General features: G+C 41.2%; 1 protein-coding gene across 7 annotated transcripts in view; it reads left to right on the top strand.

Annotated features, from left to right (window-relative positions):
* LOC149529463 (protein RAE1-like) overlaps positions 1–20953 on the top strand; it is a 283668-nt gene that overhangs the window by 238175 nt on the left and 24540 nt on the right. The gene's annotated exons all lie outside the window — the stretch shown is intronic.

Below are 20953 nucleotides of genomic sequence, written 5' to 3'. Positions count from 1 at the left end.
TTGAGCCCCTTCCAGATTTGTTTTGTGTAAGCACCAATTACTCCCAAATCAATGATTTGATAATAGGAGTCATAGAAAAAATTTCCCGAAAGTAAACATTTGTCCATTTCCTAAGATATTGATATCTCTTAGCACCATATTGTAATGATGCGATTTTATAGGCTGTATTCCATATCATCTACAAAATTTTCCCTTGTTGATAGTGATCTCATATCATTCAAGACATCAAATGGCAGGATATCATCATCGATAGCAATTTGATCAAGGTAGATGTTTGATTCAAATTTGATCTTATGAAAGATCCCTAAGACTGAGTGGCTTTGATACCATGTTGGTTTTTTATTTGATTTGCTGTAAACGTACTAAGCATTGTCATTTGTTGGTATGTGTGTTCCAAATGCAACATCCTATTAGATTTATATATATAGAAAATACACCATGAATAGACATGTCCCTTCATGGGACATGTCTATTCATTAATCATATAAGTAATAATTATAACAAATCTAATCTCATATATATATATATAATGTTAAAATTTTCTCACATAACAACGACCTTGTATCACAATGCAAAGAACACACACATATATAAATTATGTCTCATATATAATTATATATGGGTTTATCTTACTGAAGCTATCAAACATCAACAATTAATATTACCTCAAAGAGACATGATTACAAAAGGCATATCACGAGTGGACATATCTCATGTCTGCTCATGACATGACTTTATATTTAACAAATTAGTTAATGTAATCATTAGTTTGTTTAGTTAATACATTGCCTAATATAGCTCTAGGAAAATCGCTGATTTTCTATAGTCTTATAGATCATTTTCCCAATCACAAAGAGGCTCATGAATGACATGATTTGATCTGCTCATATAATCATGTTTAGTAGAGGACAAATATACTCAAAATCTGTAAGTGCAGATAGACTTTCAATTCTGCTATGAGGTGACAGGATTATAGTCATATAATTAATTACTTGAATATCTGACCAAAGCTACAATGTCTTAACAAAAGTGGTTGAAATGCATTTGAATCAACTATCTTAAAACTCTGACTAACACACACACAAGTACGTATGCATATGGGGAAATGTGAATTACCTTTGAGACCAATAAAAAAAATTACTACTAAATGTTAGATTAGAGACTATATGCTTTCCAAAGTAACAAGAATTGGACTCGGCAAAGGGCGAATCAAATTGCGAATCGGCCATGAATCGCCAAATTAAAAAAAACCCTTGAAATTTAGAGATTTTAACAATTTAAAACTTATTTCATGCACCCTTTATTAAATATAACTTCTTCTTTTTTGGAATAAAGGGGGTAAAAACTTTATTAAGAATTAGAAAGCATTAATACAAAGCGAACTAGAACCAAAGGTCCCAACAAGAAGCACATGGATGATCCCGAACAGAGATAAAACAACCAACAGCGTCATCTATCATCATTCTCCACCCTATCACCATCCAAAATACTCCTCAAGTCAAAACGGAGCTCTTGAGGAACCAACTCCCATTCCTCAATCCTCCATCCCTCAACATGCTCAGAAGAATCCTCCATCCCTCAACATGCTCAGAAGCCCATTTTGCCAAACAGTCAGCTGCCCTATTCCACTCCCTTGGAATATGAGCAAAAGTCACCAATTCCATCAAAGAACTGATTTGCAAAATTTGTTGCACAATCCTAGCCAATTGCCAGTTAACATCAGACACTTTCTGCTCAATAAGCAAGTTGATCAAAACTTGAGAGTCTAACTCACAAACAATTCTTCTCCAGCCTTGCGCATGAGCTTTCTCAAGAGCAGCAAGAATAGCCAACCCTTCCACCAAGTTAATGGTTTGAATCCCAACATAGATCGAGAAGATAAAAACCACAGAGCCCATAGCATCTCTCCCAATCCCACCGATACCAGTCGGACCTGGATTACCCCTTGGAGATCCATCAGTATTGATCTTCAAGATCCCATAGGGGGGAGGCTGCCATTTACCAACCCTGTCAATTTTTTGCTTCTCACGATGCCGTCTCCTAGCCCTCATTAACGCCAAAGAAGACTCCAAAGTCCTCAATCTCTCCACCAACTTTGTATCACATTTCCCCAAAGGTAATTTCACTTCACACTTAGCCTCCATTGTCTCTTGAATCATGCCCAATATCCTCGGCCAAATTTGTTGCACTAACCGTTGCTCACCATGAAAAATCCTTCGATTGCGCTCCAGCCAAATCTGCCATAATAAGAAGATAGGCCCCACAAACCATACCTTCTGCAGGAAAGGAGGCACAGGCAGAGGCTGACCCATCCCCTGCCAAAACTCAATCAAGGAGGAAGCATGGCCACAAGGTGCTGCCCAAACTGCCCACCAAAAATGCCAAAGCTGCAGGGCAAAAGAGCACCGAAAAACAAATGGGAAGAGTCCTCCTCATTAGCCCTGCACATAACACAGATAGAAGGGCCATGGAAACCTCTTTTCTTGATATTATCCCAAGTCAAACATTTATTCCAAGCCAACATCCAAATAAAACAATTGCACTTTGGCCAAGATAGTTTATTCCAAACCTTCCTCCACCACTGCACTTCAGGCAGAACTATCTAAAGAGACACCAATCTGCTGTACCTAGAGGCAACCGTATAGGTCCCCTTAGGATTGGGAGACCAGGCTAGCACATCGTCCTCTCGAAGAGAACAACAACTTCTACTGGAAAGGATATTTTGCAGCATAGTACACTCCTGTAAATCAGCAACTGGCCATTCATCTGGAGACTTCCACTTAGCTATTTCCAGCTGACCACAAGGGAAAAAAGATTTAAAATCACTCACCCTTGGCCAACCAGCCTCCAGAAACCGTTGACACAAAGTCCCTAAGTTAGGAAGCTGAGAAATTATTGGGGGAAATCCATCCCAAGAGTCTGATCAGAATTGAGCCTCCACCCCCCTCTTGCAGATCCAAAATAATCCATCCTTAATAAGCTTAGCCCCTTTCTTTAAAGTATCCCAAATCACAGATCCCTTCCCCCCAAGAGGATACCTGGAAATATCAAGATGAGAAATCCCTAGGAGATACTTCTGCAAAAGAACCATCGCCCAACTCTTATCCTGCTCATTACACCACCGCCAATAGAGTTTAGCAGCCAAGGCCTCACCTGACAATGCCGACTGCCTCAAGCCAAGACCCCCGTAATGCTTCAGACTACACACCACTTCCCATTTAACCAAACTCCATTTGGAAGTCTCCAAGCAGCTCGCCCATAAAAATTGGCACATCCCAGAATCTAGATCCTTAAGGAAGCTTGTAGGAGCAACTTGGAGCATGCATCTATAAATGGGCAAAGCCTGCACAATTGACTTAATCAACTAGACACGACCAGCAAAGGATAACCAACGGTGAGTCCAATGATTAACTTTCACCCTAAATTTGTCCAAAATATCCTGCCAAGACTCCTTGGGGAGCCTACTCACGGAGATGGGAATGCCAAGATACTTCAATGGAAGATTCCCAATCTGAAACCTCAAAGTGTGGGAAATCCTTTGTTGAATAGGGCCCGGTGTATTGAAGAAGTATATGGATGACTTGCCCTCATTAATCTGCTGTCCTGAGGCAGCCAGGTACACATCCAAGACTCTACGAAGATGAGATGCCTCCCTCATTGTGGCCATCCCCATCAAAGCAGTATCATCTACAAATTGCAGGTGAGACTGCGGAGGTAAAGTTCCACCCCATCTCCAACCTTGTATAAATCCAGACCCCATATTTTGTTTAATCCATCTCCCCAAACCTTCTGCCAAAAGAATAAACAAATAAGGGGAGAGAGGGTCTCCTTGGCGAAGCCCCCTTGAGCCCCCAAAAAGTTCAGAATTACTCCCATTAATAAGCACTGAGAAAGAGACCAACGTAACACAACTCCAAACCCATTGAGTCCAATCTTCTGCAAAGCCAAAGGCACTTCTTAAGAACCCTCTGCAAGAAAGACCACCTTACTCTGTCATAGGCCTTTGCCATATCTAATTTGATAAACATCGCTTTTTCTTTTGATTTGGCCATAGAATGGATGACCTCAGTAGCAATAACAATCCCATCCTGAATTTGCCTACCCGCCACAAAAGCACTTTGCTCCTCGGAAATCAAATCGGCAAGCCCCTTCTTTAACCTATCTGCCATAAGCTTGGAAATAATTTTGTAAATAACATTGCATAAAGAGATGGGCTGGAATTGGCTCAACCTATCAACCCCCCCCTGCTTCGGGATAAGAGCAAGAAAAGTAGCATTTAGAGCCCTTAACATCTGCTTATTGTGTTGAGACTCCTGAACCACAACCAGGAGGTCAAATTTGATGATATCCCATAACTCTTGATAAAACTCAATGGGGAAGCCGTCAGGTCCTGGTGCCTTTCCTTTTTTAATATTATAAACAACCCCTTCAAGCTTCTCAATCAAGATATCCCTCATGAGCTGCTGATTCATATCTTCAGTCACAAGGGCAAGAATACAGGAAAGAACATGTGCTTCCTTAGGAGACCCCCCTTGCGAGTCTTCTCTAAAGAGAGATTCAAAGTACTGAACTGCCTCCCTGAACATTTCTGGAAAAGAAGTAAGATGCTCTCCCCTCTCATTCACCAACCCCGAGATAGAGTTACCATGCCTTCTGGCCTTCACCGAGTTGAAGAAGAAAGTTGTATTTTTGTCTCCTTCCTACAGCCACTCGATCCACGCTTTTTGTTTCCAATACATTTCCTCTCGCATTTCCCATTCTTCAAGCAATCTCATAGCCCAAGCCTCATCTTGAAGCAATTCAACTGTTACCCCTTCCTCTCTTATCCTTCTAGTGATATCATCCAAATCTGCTTGAGCCCAAGCCTTTTCATGGAATAGATTCCCATAGTGTAACTAATTCCATCATTTAAGCTCAAACTTAACATATTGAAGGAGCTTAGCAAAAATATACATAGAAGTACCATAGGCTGGTCTACCTTTCTTCCACCAATCAGATACCAAATCATACAAAGATGAGTCCCGAAGCCACATAAGTTGGAACCTAAAAGAAGGCTTCCGCAGCACCCGAGTTGAAACTGTAGAAAGTTTAATAGGCCAATGATCTGAACCTCTCCAATCCAAGATCTCGAAGCAAGATGACTGCAACCCCCCAATCCAGTAACGAGAAACCAAGAACCGATCTAACCTTTCTGCAATACAAAACTCTCCACTCCGACAGTTGTTCCAAGTGAAATGACCATTGATAGGTTTAATATCCACAAGGTTCAAGGAACTAATATTGTCTTGAAGCAGCAGTGCAGAAGGCTCCAGTCTTCCATTACCACCCCGCTTCTCAGCTAGCTCACAAATAGCATTGAAATCTCCAGCCAAAATCCAAGGGTGAAAGGGCAACATGCTATGAATCAGCTCGATATGGGACCACAAAACTTGTTTACCCTGGAAATTAGTCGAAGCATAAATGTTGGAATATAATATAACTTCCCCTGTCACTAAGCAGGTAGCAATCATGGACAAAGAGGATTTAGAGGAAATCCACCAAAGAGGCTGGATTTTACTAGGATTCCATAAACAGGCCAAATCCACGGAAGTGCCATGAGCTCCAATGCACTGGCATTCTCCATTACTCCACAACCTAGTCTTTAGACCTTGCATACTCTCCACAGATAACTTAGTTTCCTGCAAAAAAAGAACATCCAGACGATGTTTTTTGACTAACTCATGAAGAACTTTTTGTCTAGGGCCACTATTCAAACCCCTCACATTCCATGATAAAATAATCATTTTAAGGGGCATGAGAGAATAGAATCCAGAGGCTTAACTGCCCCCGACTCCACCAAATTCTCACCAGCTAATTTAATCTTTTCTACATCCTTTTTTCGGCCATGTTTTCCCAATTTCTTTGCCCCACCCTTCTTGATATCCTTTTGCATAATACCCAATTTGGGAGGAGGCTTAATCTTCGCTGTCGAGCTAGAACCAATGTGTTGCCCAACAGTCGGAGAATCCATACTTGCTGTTGAAACAATGACCAAGGGTTCTTGCACCTCTGAATTGCCCTTTTTCTGATCAACATCCAGTTGCCTACCCTCATCCCCTATGGGATCCATAATAGCCTCGATAATAGGATCCTCCTGAACTAAGTGCATAAGTCCATTATCCAAATTGGTCAAACCCGGGTTCACCTCCTATTGGCAAAGCTCATCCAACACCTCAAACCTGTTAAATGTATCATCCTACCTTTCTTTAAAAGACCTCTTTTGACCCCTATTCCGATTTCGAACCCTGACCAGAACAAAACCATCAGAAGCCCCTGTCTCATCAGGAGATATGTTCTTCCCTTTATTTGTCTCGGGAGGCTTGCTCACAGGCTGTGACTGAAGGGATTCCCGAGGTTTATTCCTTGGGCATCTTCGTTGCAGATGCCCATATTCTCGACACAGGCGACAACGAAAAGGAAGAGTTTCATAATCCAATTGCTGCACCCAAGAATAAGAACCAACACACATTTCTATTGCATCTGGTAGAGGCCTACTAAGATCAATTTCAACACAAATGCGAGCAAAAGTCATTACCTTTTTCCCCAAGGTCTGTGATGAGGTCCCTACAGGGATTCCAAGCACTGAAGCCAAAAGATGTAACACATCCTCTGGACAGCATTCCACCAGAAATCGTAGTATGAAAACACATACCGAATACATGGTAGTGCTTGGTACATTTGTAGCAGTTGAAAACAGTAAGTGCTTAGTATATTTGCAGCGATAAAAAACAATAACAAAAAAGTGCAACATAAATTCAAAATATAAGGTCTAGTATTTAAAATATGGAATCAGGGTTCTAACACCCAATTACACATGCACTTATGCCTTAATAACTTTTCATTAACAACTTTGATTAAGTCCCAAGATAGCTCGAAACGAGGGTGTCGCTGAAAGCAAGAGATTGAAGAAAACAAAACGACAAAAGAAATCCAAACAAACATGTCGAAACACAATAAAGGACTTTCAAGGCCGCAAAAATCAAGTATATGCTACCAAACTTAAAAACAAAAATGACTTGATGAGAAGCTTCAGTAAAAAGACTTGCTATATGAATTGGGATCAAATTTTGCAAATCGTATAGTGAGTTATATTAGAGAAATATGAAATTAATACGAAAAGTTTTGTACTGTTGCCTCTATTTTGTGATGACAAGCCTCCATTTAGTAATGACCAAATGAAGGACAATACAACACTTAAGAGTTGAAATCTTTCTTGGTCAACTTTGTGATGGCTTGTGCATATATAAATTGAATAATAGTTTGCAAACTTTGCAAGTACTTTTCGAGTTGTCGAGTAAGCTATTTTTTTCCTCTGCAAGATTTTACAAGTTTAAGTTGTGAGCTTCTATAGACAAGAAAAATATGAGAAAAAATGCTTGTGTGGGTAAAATTTTGGGTGAAACACATTTTACACATTTTTTTGCTAAAAACTATGCATTCTCTTTTGAGATGTCCAATTTTAATTTAACACATTTTGTGATTGAGTTTTGTAAAAAGAAATGTTTTCTTAAGAAATCTAAATTTTTGTACCTTTTTAGTTGTTGAGTATTTGTCAAGTCAAAAATTGTGGGATGGCCAAGTACTCTTTGAGTCCAAGACTGTGAACTATGCATGTAGTGATTTAATATTGTCTTTTCTACGCACATTTGGTCTTTTCTATCTAGCATCTTAAATAACCAATCTACTTTGGCAGTGGTATCCTTTTTTGCTATGTGTTATTGATTTTATTTCCTTCACCATACGTTTGTCACTTTGGTAAATGTTAACTAAAACATTCATCTTATACTATAGTAGTTTATCTTCATTCTAGCTCTACACATATCTCCACCTTTCTTTAATTTGCCAAAATGGATTGATTTTAGAGATAATTTTGTTACCATGTTTGTAGTTAGTAATGAGAATCATGACAATTCATGCGATTCGGCAGTTCGATTCAAGCTAGGCAATTTTTTGTGAATCGGTGAATCAAATCGACAATTTCTTGACATGAATCACATGAATCAGCATGAACCGCCATAAATTGGCTGGAAAAATCGGGCAGCCCAATTAGGCAACTTAAAAACATTAAAAAAATACAACTTTTTCATGATTTTTTTTCACATTTCTCTTTTTTATTACTCTAAAAGGCCTTCTATTTGTTAAGTATGACAAAAAGAGAGGAAAAGTGAGAGATAGACTTGAGCTAGAGCTTATCTTTTCATTTTGTTTACCGATAGACATATGTTTCATGGATCTTCATCTTACATACATTTATGATTTTACAACATTTATAATTCTATATATCTATGTCGTAACTCATTATGTTCCTATGCTTTCTATTTACTTAAGCTAAAACATATTTTTTACATATGTGATGGATTTATCATTTATGTTCCTTGTTTATGTATGTTAGATTCTATTTGATGATGTTATAGTGTGTTTAAGTTATATTTAAGTGCTTGTTCTTTTGGTGAAATGGTGGGGCTTTTTGCCTATAGGGCCTACAACCAAGGTTCAAGTCCCCACAGGGCCATTCTCTACTATGGATTTTAATTGAGAATGTTTTTCCATTGACCCTTGGTGAAATAGTGGGGCTTCTTGACTGTAGTGCTTACAACCAAGGGTTAATAAATTTAAAATTTTTATGTGTATTTGAATGATTTGTAATTTATGGTCTTTGATCCTATTGACGGGCACGATGAGAGCCGCCACGTTTTTGGCCTGCGTCTCGAGCTAGGGCACCCGTGCCCTAGCTCATTTTTCTGTTTTCTGAGCGCTGCAGCGGGGATTTTGGTGTTTGAGGGGCTGTGGATTGGTGCTGCATCTTGCTGGGCTATGGATTGGGCCGAGTTCTGGAGGAGACGCCTTTTGCTGCGCACGGGATTTGTTTTGTGCCTCCTGCTGTCCTGCATCGTGTGTGGGCAGTGGGTGCTACTGTTGGGTACTTGTTTACCCACAACCTTGTTTTGTGTTGTTTTGTGGAGGATGGGGGGGTATAGTTGTAGGTTTAAAGTTGAAGGGATTGGATTAAGGGAGGGGGGATCTCCCTTCTTGAATCTATGGTGTTGGTTAATGGTTGAAGATAAGGGGGAGATGGCAATGAAGAGCCCGAGCATGGATTTTCGGGCGGCTTTAGGCCCTAAAGTTTTGCATCAAGGGATGAAGACTTTTGACAATAATTTGTTCGCTCAAAATTCTGAGACTGTTGATGTGGGGCCATCTAATGGCACAAGAATTACGAAGACCAATGGTTGTCTTGAGAGGTGCAAGGAGAGGCCAAAACTAGTTGTGCCGATTGAAATGATCGCGGATGATGTTGAATATTATTCGAATCACTCCTTATACTGTAAGTTCTTAGGAATGAAGGTTTCCTTGCAATTCTTTGAGGTTTGGACTCAGAGGACTTGGAAGCTGGAAGAGGAAATGGAGATAATGTTGCTGGCAAACAACTATTTCATGGTTACTTTCAATTGTATTGCTGATCGCAATAGGGTGTTTGAAGGAGGTTCGTATTTCCACAATAAAGTTGGGTTGTTTATCAAACCATGGCATGCTGGATTCAACCCTGCAGAGGAGCTACCTAACCGTGTCCCAGTATGGGTTCATTTGCCACGATTTCTGGTGGAATGCTGTCCAAAGGATGTGTTACATCTTTTGGCTTCAGTGCTTGGAATCCCTGTAGGGACCTCATCACAGACCTTGGGGAAAAAGGTAATGACTTTTGCTCGCATTTGTGTTGAAATTGATCTTAGTAGGCCTCTACCAGATGCAATAGAAATGTGTGTTGGTTCTTATTCTTGGGTGCAGCAATTGGATTATGAAACTCTTCCTTTTCGTTGTCGCCTGTGTCGAGAATATGGGCATCTGCAGCGAAGATGCCCAAGGAATAAACCTCGGGAATCCCTTCAGTCACAGCCTGTGAGCAAGCCTCCCGAGACAAATAAAGGGAAGAACATATCTCCTGATGAGACAGGGGCTTCTGATGGTTTTGTTCTGGTCAAGGTTCGAAATCGGAATAGGGGTCAAAAGAGGTCTTTTAAAGAAAGGTAGGATGATACATTTAACAGGTTTGAGGTGTTGGATGAGCTTTGCCAATAGGAGGTGAACCCGGGTTTGACCAATTTGGATAATGGACTTATGCACTTAGTTCAGGAGGATCCTATTATCGAGGCTATTATGGATCCCATAGGGGATGAGGGTAGGCAACTGGATGTTGATCAGCAAAAGGGCAATTCAGAGGTGCAAGAACCCTTGGTCATTGTTTCAACAACAAGTATGGATTCTCCGACTGTTGAGCAACACATTGGTTCTAGCTCGACAACAAAGATTAAGCCTCCTCCCAAATTGGGTATTATGCAGAAGGATATCAAGAAGGGTGGGGCAAAGAAATTGGGAAAACATGGCCGAAAAAAGGATGTAGAAAAGATTAAATTAGCTGGTGAGAATTTGGTGGAGTCGGGGGCAGTTAAGCCTCTGGATTCTATTCTCTCATGCCCCTTAAAATGATTATTTTATCATGGAATGTGACGGGTTTGAATAGTGGCCCTAGACAAAAAGTTCTTCATGAGTTAGTCAAAAAACATCGTCTGGATGTTCTTTTTTTGCAGGAAACTAAGTTATCTGTGGAGAGTATGCAAGGTCTAAAGACTAGGTTGTGGAGTAATGGAGAATGCCAGTGCATTGGAGCTCATGGCACTTCCGGGGGTTTGGCCTGTTTATGGAATCCTAGTAAAATCCAGCCTCTTTGGTGGATTTCCTCTAAATCCTCTTTGTCCATGATTGCTACGTGCTTAGTGACAAGGGAAGTTATATTATATTCCAACATTTATGCTCCGACTAATTTCCAAGGTAAACAAGTTTTGTGGTCCCATATCGAGCTGATTCATAGCATGTTGCCCTTTCACCCTTGGATTTTGGCTGGAGATTTCAATGCTATTTGTGAGCTAGCTGAGAAGCGGGGTGGTAATGGAAGACTGGAGCCTTCTGCACTGCTGCTTCGAGACAATATTAATTCCTTGAACCTTGTGGATATTAAACCTATCAATGGTCATTTCACTTGGAACAACTGTCGGAGTGGAGAGTTTTGTATTGCAGAAAGGTTAGATCGGTTCTTGGTTTCTCGTTACTGGATTGGGGGGTTGCAGTAATCTTGCTTCAAGATCTTGGATTGGAGAGGTTCAGATCATTGGCCTATTAAACTTTCTACAGTTTCAACTCGGGTGCTGCGGAAGCCTTCTTTTAGGTTCCAACTTATGTGGCTTCGGGACTCATCTTTGTATGATTTGGTATCTGATTGGTAGAAGAAAGGTAGACCAGCCTATGGTTCTTCTATGTATATTTTTGCTAAGCTCCTTCAATATGTTAAGTTTGAGCTTAAATGATGGAATTAGTTACACTATGGGAATCTATTCCATGAAAAGGCTTGGGCTCAAGCAGATTTGGATGATATCACTAGAAGGATAAGAGAGGAAGGGGTAACAGTTGAATTGCTTCAAGACGAGGCTCGGGCTATGAGATTGCTTGAAGAATGGGAAATGCGAGAGGAAATGTATTGGAAACAAAAAGCGTGGATCGAGTGGCTGCAGGAAGGAGACAAAAATACAACTTTCTTCTTCAACTCAGTGAAGGCCAGAAGGCATGGTAACTCTATCTCGGGGTTGGTGAATGAGAGGGGAGAGCATCTTACTTCTTTTCCAGAAATGTTCAGGGAGGCAGTTCAGTACTTTGAATCTCTCTTTAGAGAAGACTCGCAAGGGGGGTCTCCTAAGGAAGCACATGTTCTTTCCTGTATTCTTGCCCTTATGACTGAAGATATGAATCAGCAGCTCATGAGGGATATCTTGATTGAGAAGCTTGAAGGGGTTGTTTTTAATATGAAAAAAGGAAAGGCACCAGGACCTGACGGCTTCCCCATTGAGTTTTATCAAGAGTTATGGGATATCATCAAATTTGACCTCTTGGTTGTGGTTCAGGAGTCTCAACACAATAAGCAGATGTTAAGGGCTCTAAATGCTACTTTTCTTGCTCTTATCCCGAAGCAGGGGGGGTTGATAGGTTGAGCCAATTCCAGCTCATCTCTTTATGCAATGTTATTTACAAAATTATTTCCAAGCTTATGGTAGATAGGTTAAAGAAGGGGCTTGCCGATTTGATTTCCGAGGAGCAAAGTGCTTTTGTGGCGGGTAGGCAAATTCAGGATGGGATTGTTATTGCTATTGAGGTCATCCATTCTATGGCCAAATCAAAAGAAAAAGCGATGTTTATCAAATTAGATATGGCAAAGGCCTATGACAGAGTAAGGTGGTCTTTCTTGCAGAGGGTTCTTAAGAAGTGCCTTTGGCTTTGCAGAAGATTGGACTCAATGGGTTTGGAGTTGTGTTACGTCGGTCTCTTTCTCAGTGCTTATTAATGGGAGTAATTCTGAACTTTTTGGGGGCTCAAGGGGGCTTCGCCAGGGAGACCCTCTCTCCCCTTATTTGTTTATTCTTTTGGCAGAAGGTTTGGGGAGATGGATTAAACAAAATGTGGGGTTTGGATTTATACAAGGTTGGAGATGGGGTGGAACTTTACCTCCGCAGTCTCACCTGCAATTTGTAGATGATACTGCTTTGATGGGGATGGCTACAATGAGGGAGGCATCTCATCTTCGTAGAGTCTTGGATGTGTACCTGGCTGCCTCAGGACAGCAGATTAATGAGGGCAAGTCATCCATATACTTCTTCAATACACCGGGCCCTATTCAACAAAGGATTTCCCACACTTTGAGGTTTCAGATTGGGAATCTTCCATTGAAGTATCTTGGCATTCCCATCTCCGTGAGTAGGCTCCCCAAGGAGTCTTGGCATGATATTTTGGACAAATTTAGGGTGAAAGTTAATCATTGGACTCACCGTTGGTTATCCTTTGCTGGTTGTGTCTAGTTGATTAAGTCAATTGTGCAGGCTTTGCCCATTTATAGATGCATGCTCCAAGTTGCTCCTACAAGCTTCCTTAAGGATCTAGATTTTGGGATGTGCCAATTTTTATGGGCGAGCTGCTTGGAGACTTCCAAATGGAGTTTGGTTAAATGGGAAGTGGTGTGTAGTCTGAAGCATTACGGGGGTCTTGGCTTGAGGCAGTCGGCATTGTCAGGTGAGGCCTTGGCTGCTAAACTCTATTGGCGGTGGTGTAATGAGCAGGATAAGAGTTGGGCGATGGTTCTTTTGCAGAAGTATCTCCTAGGGATTTCTCATCTTGATATTTCCAGGTATCCTCTTGGGGGGAAGGGATCTGTGATTTGGGATACTTTAAAGAAAGGGGCTAAGCTTATTAAGGATGGATTATTTTGGATCTGCAAGAGGGGGGTGGAGGCTCAATTCTGGTCAGACTCTTGGGATGGATTTCCCCCAATAATTTCTCAGCTTCCTAACTTAGGGACTTTGTGTCAACGGTTTTTGGAGGCTGGTTGGTCAAGGGTGAGTGATTTTAAATCTTTTTTCCCTTGTGGTCAGCTGGAAATAGCTAAGTGGAAGTCTCCAGATGAATGGCCAGTTGCTGATTTACAGGAGTGTACTATGCTGCAAAATATCCTTTCCAGTAGAAGTTGTTGTTCTCTTCGAGAGGACGATGTTTGTTTGGATTTTTTTTGTCGTTTTGTTTTCTTCAATCTCTTGCTTTCAGCCACACCCTCGTTTCGAGCTATCTTGGGACTTAATCAAAGTTGTTAATCAAAAGATATTAAGGCATAAGTGCATGTGTAATTGGGTGTTAGAACCCTGATTGCATATTTTAAATACTAGACCTTATATTTTGAATTTATGTTGCACTTTTTTGTTATTGTTTTTTATCGCTGCAAATATACTAAGCACTTACTGTTTTCAACTGCTGCAAATGTACCAAGCACTACCATGTAACTTACTTGTCCGACGCTTATGCCGCTTGGAGGGAATGGTATTATGAAGGTAGTGGACTGATTGAAGGACAAAGTATTGTAGCAGCAAGTTCGTAAGCATGGTCTGGAGTATTATGTCAATACTACTGAAGTAATTAGTGAGTTGATAAATCTGCCATGTATTTTGTTTTATGAATTCTGAAAATAACATTTTATTAGCAGCAGTTCATTTCCACTTTGCATATCATTGTAGTTTCTTTCTTGTTTATGTTGTATGATACCAATTCCATGCACGAAACACAACAAACAATAAACGTTTGATTTCCGGAGTTATAAGGGGTTTAAAACATTAAACGGAGAAATAAGAAGTTGAATGCAAACTGTTTGACATAATTCCTTTCAGCAATTTGGTTTAGTTTTTTGGGACATCCAAGGGTGTCCATTACAGTGGTATCAGAGCTATAAGTCCTGCCATCCTATGGAGGTCTTATAGGGAATTTGGAACAACCGGATAGAGGGAAAAAGTGTTTGACGAAATGTCAAAACACTAAAATCAGAAATAAATAAAAAACACAGGCTAAGCATTTATGTTTGAGCATGCGACAGGGGTCTTATAATTTCCGCGATACCAGAGCAAGAAAAAATAGGATTTCAGACTTGCAAAGCAAACAGTCTAGTACATCCGTGCAGGTGGACATTGAATCCAACCATACAGACACAGAGGAGATATTCTTTGATCAGGACAATAATATGGGTGATCGAGATGACATGAATACAGGATTAGGCGGAGGCGAAAATGCTGGTCCAAATCAGGGGGAGGTACTGTTCAGACAGTTACTGGATACATTAGAGCAGGGGCAGCGTATGCAGCAGGAGCAGAATAGGCGAATGGACATGATGTTGCAGCTCATGGCTAGACAGATGAGTGTCAATATTAATCTAGGTGATGCCAACGAGGGAAACAATAACAACGAGGGAAACAATAACAACGGGGGAAACAATAACCATGGAGGCCAAGGCAACAACAATGGTCCTGAGAATAACATTAATGGTAATAATGGACACGGCAACAATGGGAATGAGGCTGATAACTTTAGACACGTTGCACGCCCAGCGCGGACTGCGAGCTCGAGACCTCTTCTACCCACTTTCCCACCTAGAGATCCGGTTCAACCAGTAAACGAACCGCAGATTACCGAGCTACAGGATCAGTTCAGGAGGGATTGGGAGGCTAGTGGACCAGAGTTTCAGGCGGATATTTCTCTTAGAGATTATATGGACTTGAGGATGAGACACATGCCTAAAGCAGGAGGGAGGAATCAAAACTTTGAGCTGAGGAAGAAAGTTGGAAAACTTTTTTTACCTTATTATGATGCTTCAGGGAAGATGACTGCACGAGCTTGGGTGCAGAAGGTAGATACATACTTGCAGCTAAATCCTATGCCTGAGGAGAAGGCTATCAAGTATGCGGCTATGCACTTGGATGGCGTTGCACATGAATGGTGGCATCATGGCATGGTGACTTTGAGGCATAATCAGATTACATCCTATGAGGAATTCACGGAAACATTGATTTGGAGATTTGACACTAAGGATCCCGAGTTACATTTCAAGGAGCTAGCACAGTTAAAACAGTTAGGTTCTGTGGATGCTTACATTGTCGAGTTTCAGCGCTTGTCTGTACTTGTTACTGATATCTCTCCTAGGAGATTGGTGGTGTTATTTTGTGATGGTCTTGCTGATCCATTACGAGGTTGGGTGAAGGGACATGATCCACTCACCTTAGCTGAAGCAACTAAAAAGGGACGAGATTTAGCCCCTTCGGTATACAAAGGAAAAAACCATTCAACAGATTCTTCCTACCACAAGGACAAAGACAAAAAACCGTTTCAGAAAGAGTATAGCAAACCCAAAGAAGGATCAAAAGGACTAGACAATGAAACCTTGAATGAACTTCGAAAGAAGAAGCTGTGCTTCCATTGTAGAGAGCCTTGGGACTTATCTCATAAATGTTCTCTCAAGGCTAAGGCAAATCAAATGGAGTATTTTTCAGAAGAAGAGTCAGAGTCAGAAGGGGAGGATCAGCACTCCGATTCAGATGAGGGTAACACTATAAAGGAGAGCAACATTCCTAAGGATGATAGATCGTTGGCACACTTGACAGGGGCCCAAAAGGCAATCACATTTAAGGTTAGGGGTACTATCTAGGGGCAGAAAGTAATATCTCTTATCGACACTGGGGCTACACATAACTTCATAGATGCACAGTTGGTAGCCAGGAGAGGGTTACAGACAGAGGAGCATGATGGGTTTAGAGTCATGGTGGCTAATGGTGATAAGTTATTATGCACTCGGAAGATATCTAATCTTCGCATTAGGTTTGGAGATGGCTACGAGTTGGAGGATGAGTTCTATGTTGTGGACATGGGAGATTATGATGTCATCCTCGGCATGACATGGATGGCTTCACTAGTTGAGTTCACACTCAATCTAGCGAAATTGGAGATGGGATTCCAGCATGAGGGCAGAACTGTGGTACTTAGAGGACTTTCAGATGGAGGTTGCAGAGTAGTGTCCTTGAGGAGAATGCAGAGACTTTTTCATCATGATGACATAGAGTGGGCGGCAGAATGCTACATTATGCCAACTTCACCAGAGCCACAAGAAAAGAGTCATCCACCAGATATCCAGAAGATACTTGATAGACACGCTAAAGTATTTAGCGATATTCCTCATGGGGTTCCTCCTAACAGAGGGATGGAACATGTTATTGAGCTCGAGGAGGGAGCCAAACCAGTTATGATTACTCCCTATCGTCATCCTAAGAAACACAAGGATGAGATAGAGAAGGCGATTAAGGATTTGTTGGAGATGGGGCATATCAGGCCCAGTAAGAGCCCCTTTGCTTCAGCAGTAGTATTGGTAAAGAAGAAGGATGGGATGATGCGCATGTGCATCGATTACAGGGCAGTGAATAAGAAAACAATTAAAAATAGGTATCCCATTCCTAGGATTGATGAGCTGATTGATGAGTTGCATGGGGCATGCTTCTTCACCAAAATTGATTTGCGATCCGGATACCATCAGATCAAGATGAGAGCAAAGGACATTGAGAAAACAGCCTTCCGATGTCACTGTGGCCACTTTGAGTTCATGGTTATGCCATTTGGTCTAACCAATGCACCTGCTACATTTCAAAGTTGTATGAACCAGGTATTCAGGAAGCAGCTGAGGAGATTTGTCTTGATCTTCTTTGATGACATCTTGGTCTTCAGTAAGACCTGGGAGGAGCACTTACATCATCTGGAGGAGATGTTATCTATTCTGGAGAGAGAGTCATTGTATGCCAAGGAATCTAAATGTGAGTTTGGCATGACTGAGCTCCTTTACCTTGGGCATATCATTAGTGCAGATGGCGTTCGGGTTGATCTCGAAAAGATTAGAGCTATTGTAGAGTGGCCTACTCCCACAAACCTTACACAGCTTAAGGGATTCTTTGGTTTATGTGGTTTTTATAGGAGGTTTGTTAAGGGATTCTCACAGATTGCTACACCCTTGACAGATCTTACCAGGAAAGGAGCCTTCGTGTGGACAGGGGCAGCACAGAGGTGTTTTGAGCATTTCAAGCAGGTAATGTCTTCATGTCCAGTTCTAGCTCTACCGGATTTCACGAAGCCTTTTGAGCTTCATTGTGATGCATCAAGTGATGGGATTGGAGCAATATTGATGCAGGAGAAGCATCCCATTGCATTCGAGAGTAGGAAGCTCCGGGGAGTTGAGAAAAGTTATTCTATCTATGACCGGGAGATGTTGGCCATAATGCATGCATTGGCCCAATTTCGATCATATTTGGTAGGTGGACGTTTTGTGATCAAGACTGATCACAACAGTATTAAATACTTCATGAGCCAGCGTGATCTTAATGACCGGCAACAAAAATGGGTGACTAAATTACAGGCTTATGACTTTGACGTAGAGTTTGTCAAAGGTAAGAAAAATGTGGTGGCTGATGCCTTATCTCGGAGACCTCACTTATGTGCTCTGGCAGAGATTTCAGGAGATTGGAGAGATCGGATTATAGCAGAGTATGTCGGAGATGCTTGGGCTTCTGGATTGATTTCAGGTACCATACAGGATGATCGCTATGAGGTGATAGATGGATTGACCAAAGTTCAGGACAGGGTTTATTTGATTCCATCATCACATTTGAGAGAGGCGATACTGAAGGCATTTTATGATGCACCCACAGCTAGACATCCGGGGGTCTTCAAGACTTACAGGCAGATCCGAGAGCGGTTTTCATGGAAAGGGCTCAAGGATGATGTTCAGAGGTATGTCAGGGAGTGTGTGGTTTGTCAACAGAAGAAGGGAGAGCACACATTTTCTGCAGGTTTATTACAGCCCTTGCCCATTCCTGATAGGAAATGGGAAAGTATTTCGATGGACTTCATCACTGGTTTACCACGAGTGCAAGGAAGGGATTGCATCTATGTGGTGGTGGACCGCTTGACGAAGTTTGCTCACTTCTTTGCTATTCCATCCACTTACACAGCAACACAGGTGGCAGATCTTTTCTTTAGAGAGATATTCAGGTTACATGGGTAGCCCAGATTCATTGTCAGCGACCGGGATAGTAAGTTTATGAGTGTTTTTTGGCAAGAGTTGTTTAGGTTGTGTGGTACAGATCTTACACCTAGCACTAGTTATCATCCGCAAACAGATGGGCGAACAGAGATTGTGAATAAATGGGCGGAAGGATATTTGAGGAACTATGTAACTACACAACAAAAGGCTTGGATCATATGGTTGCATATGGGAGAGTATTGTTATAACACCACTTATCATATGTCCATCAAGATGACTTCTTTTATGGCACTTTATGGTTATGAAGCACCTAGCTTCATGGATTTAGTTTTGGGGCATAGTAGAGTGCCCAAAGCCAAAAACTTATTGCAGGATAGTCAGGACATCCTGAAAGTGCTCAAAGAGAATATACAACAGGCCCAGAATCAACAGAAATTGTATGCTGATCAGCACCGAATAGAGCGTAGCTTCGAGGTAGGGGATATGGTTTACTTGAGGCTACAACCATATAGACAGTCATCTCTCAAGAAGAGCGGAGCTGAAAAGTTGAAACCTAGATTTTATGGTCCCTACAGGGTGATTCGCAAAGTGGGCAAAGTCACCTATGAGCTTGAGCTTCCAGAGGGCAATCGAGTGCACAATGTGTTTCATGTGTCTAGGCTTAAGAAAGCCATTGGTCAGAGTGTAGTGCCTTCTGCAGATTTACCCCCTTTGGATGAAGAGGGGAAGCTTGTGTTAGTACCCGAGGCTATTCTGGACACCAAAGAGAGGAAGCTTAGAAACAGGATAGTGAAGGAGTATTTGGTCAGATGGAAAGACCTGCCGGAGGAATATTCTACATGGGAGAGTGAGCAGGTTATTCAGCAGGCTGGATTGAGATTGCTTGAGGACAAGCAATTTCAAGGGGGGCGGACTGTAATGTCCCCATTTTAGCAGTTGACCAAGTGTGTGTGCATTAGCCTTGTTCTACATGGTCCCGAGGGCTAACGAAGGGTTTAATGGGATCTTGGAGTGTTTTGGCCTAGTCATTTCCAGTTTGGGCCAAAATGAAGTTGATTTACTCAGTTTCAGGCATACTTACGATTTTTAGTAAGTCGGCAGGACACAGTGCAGGTCAATTTTGGTGATTGGATTCGATACTCCTCGGTGAGAGCTTTCCTATGAGCTATCACTCGCATCATTCGGAGTCCGATTGCTAATACATTTTAATGCCTGAAGTTTTATTAAAGTAACGTCTAATTTAATTGTAAAATATTAAAGTGTTACTTTAATATTTATTTTATGGTGATGTGTACCCAAGGGAGACATAAGGGGTATTTTAATATATGTTTTATATATTACACATCTTTTATCCCACATTGCCCATATGAGTTGAGCGGACCCTTGGAAATAGAATAAAAGAAAGCATTTGTGGCTTCATTGGGTAGGTTGAATATGAGAAGAAATTGGTGTGTGAGTTGCAGCTCTGTTCTTGGCATTTGAGGACGTTTATCCTCTCTTGTAACATTCTAGACGTCATTCCCTTGGGGTTTGGCCTTTGAAATTCTTTATTATCGGCTTCATTATCAGGCAGTTTAGTTGCATTTCCGGCTACAGGCAGATTTGGTATTTTGCTCATATCTTCTTCACTACTTGTCCGACGCTTATGCCGCTTGGAGGGAATGGTATTATGAAGGTAGTGGACTGATTGAAGGACAAAGTATTGTAGCAGCAAGTTCGTAAGCATGGGCTGGAGTATTATGTCAATACTGCTGAAGTAATTAGTGAGTTGATAAATCTGCCATGTATTTGGTTTTATGAATTCTGAAAATAACATTTTATTAGCAGCAGTTCATTTCCACTTTGCATATCATTGTAGTTTCTTTCTTGTTTATGTTGTATGATACCAATTCCATGCACGAAACACAACAAACAATAAACGTTTGATTTCTGGAGTTATAAGGGGTTTAAAACATTAAACGGAGAAATAAGAAGTTGAATGCAAACTGTTTGACATAATTCCTTTCAGCAATTTGGTTTAGTTTTTTGGGACATCCAGGGGTGTCCATTACATTCCAAACCCCATCCACTTGGTCGCCTTAGTTCAATTTTTTTTATTGATACTAAACCTTATAATTTATGCAACATGTATGTGTCCTTGTTGTTGTGCATATATTATTAATGTTAAACAAGTCTCATAATTCATATCCCAAACAATATTAATTTGTCGATGACAACAATGATCAATATAACAACAGAGCTAAATGTCTATCCCCGTCCATCAACTCATAACTGCAAGGAAATATGAAGCGTCGTGTGACCCTTAGATGCTTGGTGGATGAAAGAATGGTGAGTGCCTTGGCAAATTTTATCAGCAATTTGGAACCAATTTCCAAGAATTGACTGTGGCCTCCAAAGCCCTAACTCCGACATCAGGGTACTTGATCATCCAATCATCTCAGCTTTGCAACCTTCCACATATTGTTGAGTAGCTAGAAAGAA

This window comes from Cupressus sempervirens, chromosome 11 (assembly GCF_028749045.1).
Source record: "Cupressus sempervirens isolate cs-2001-9-10 chromosome 11, ASM2874904v1, whole genome shotgun sequence".
NCBI lineage: Eukaryota > Viridiplantae > Streptophyta > Pinopsida > Cupressales > Cupressaceae > Cupressus > Cupressus sempervirens.
Note: the sequence above shows the minus strand (reverse complement) of the source record. Positions and strands in the feature narration are given on the sequence as shown.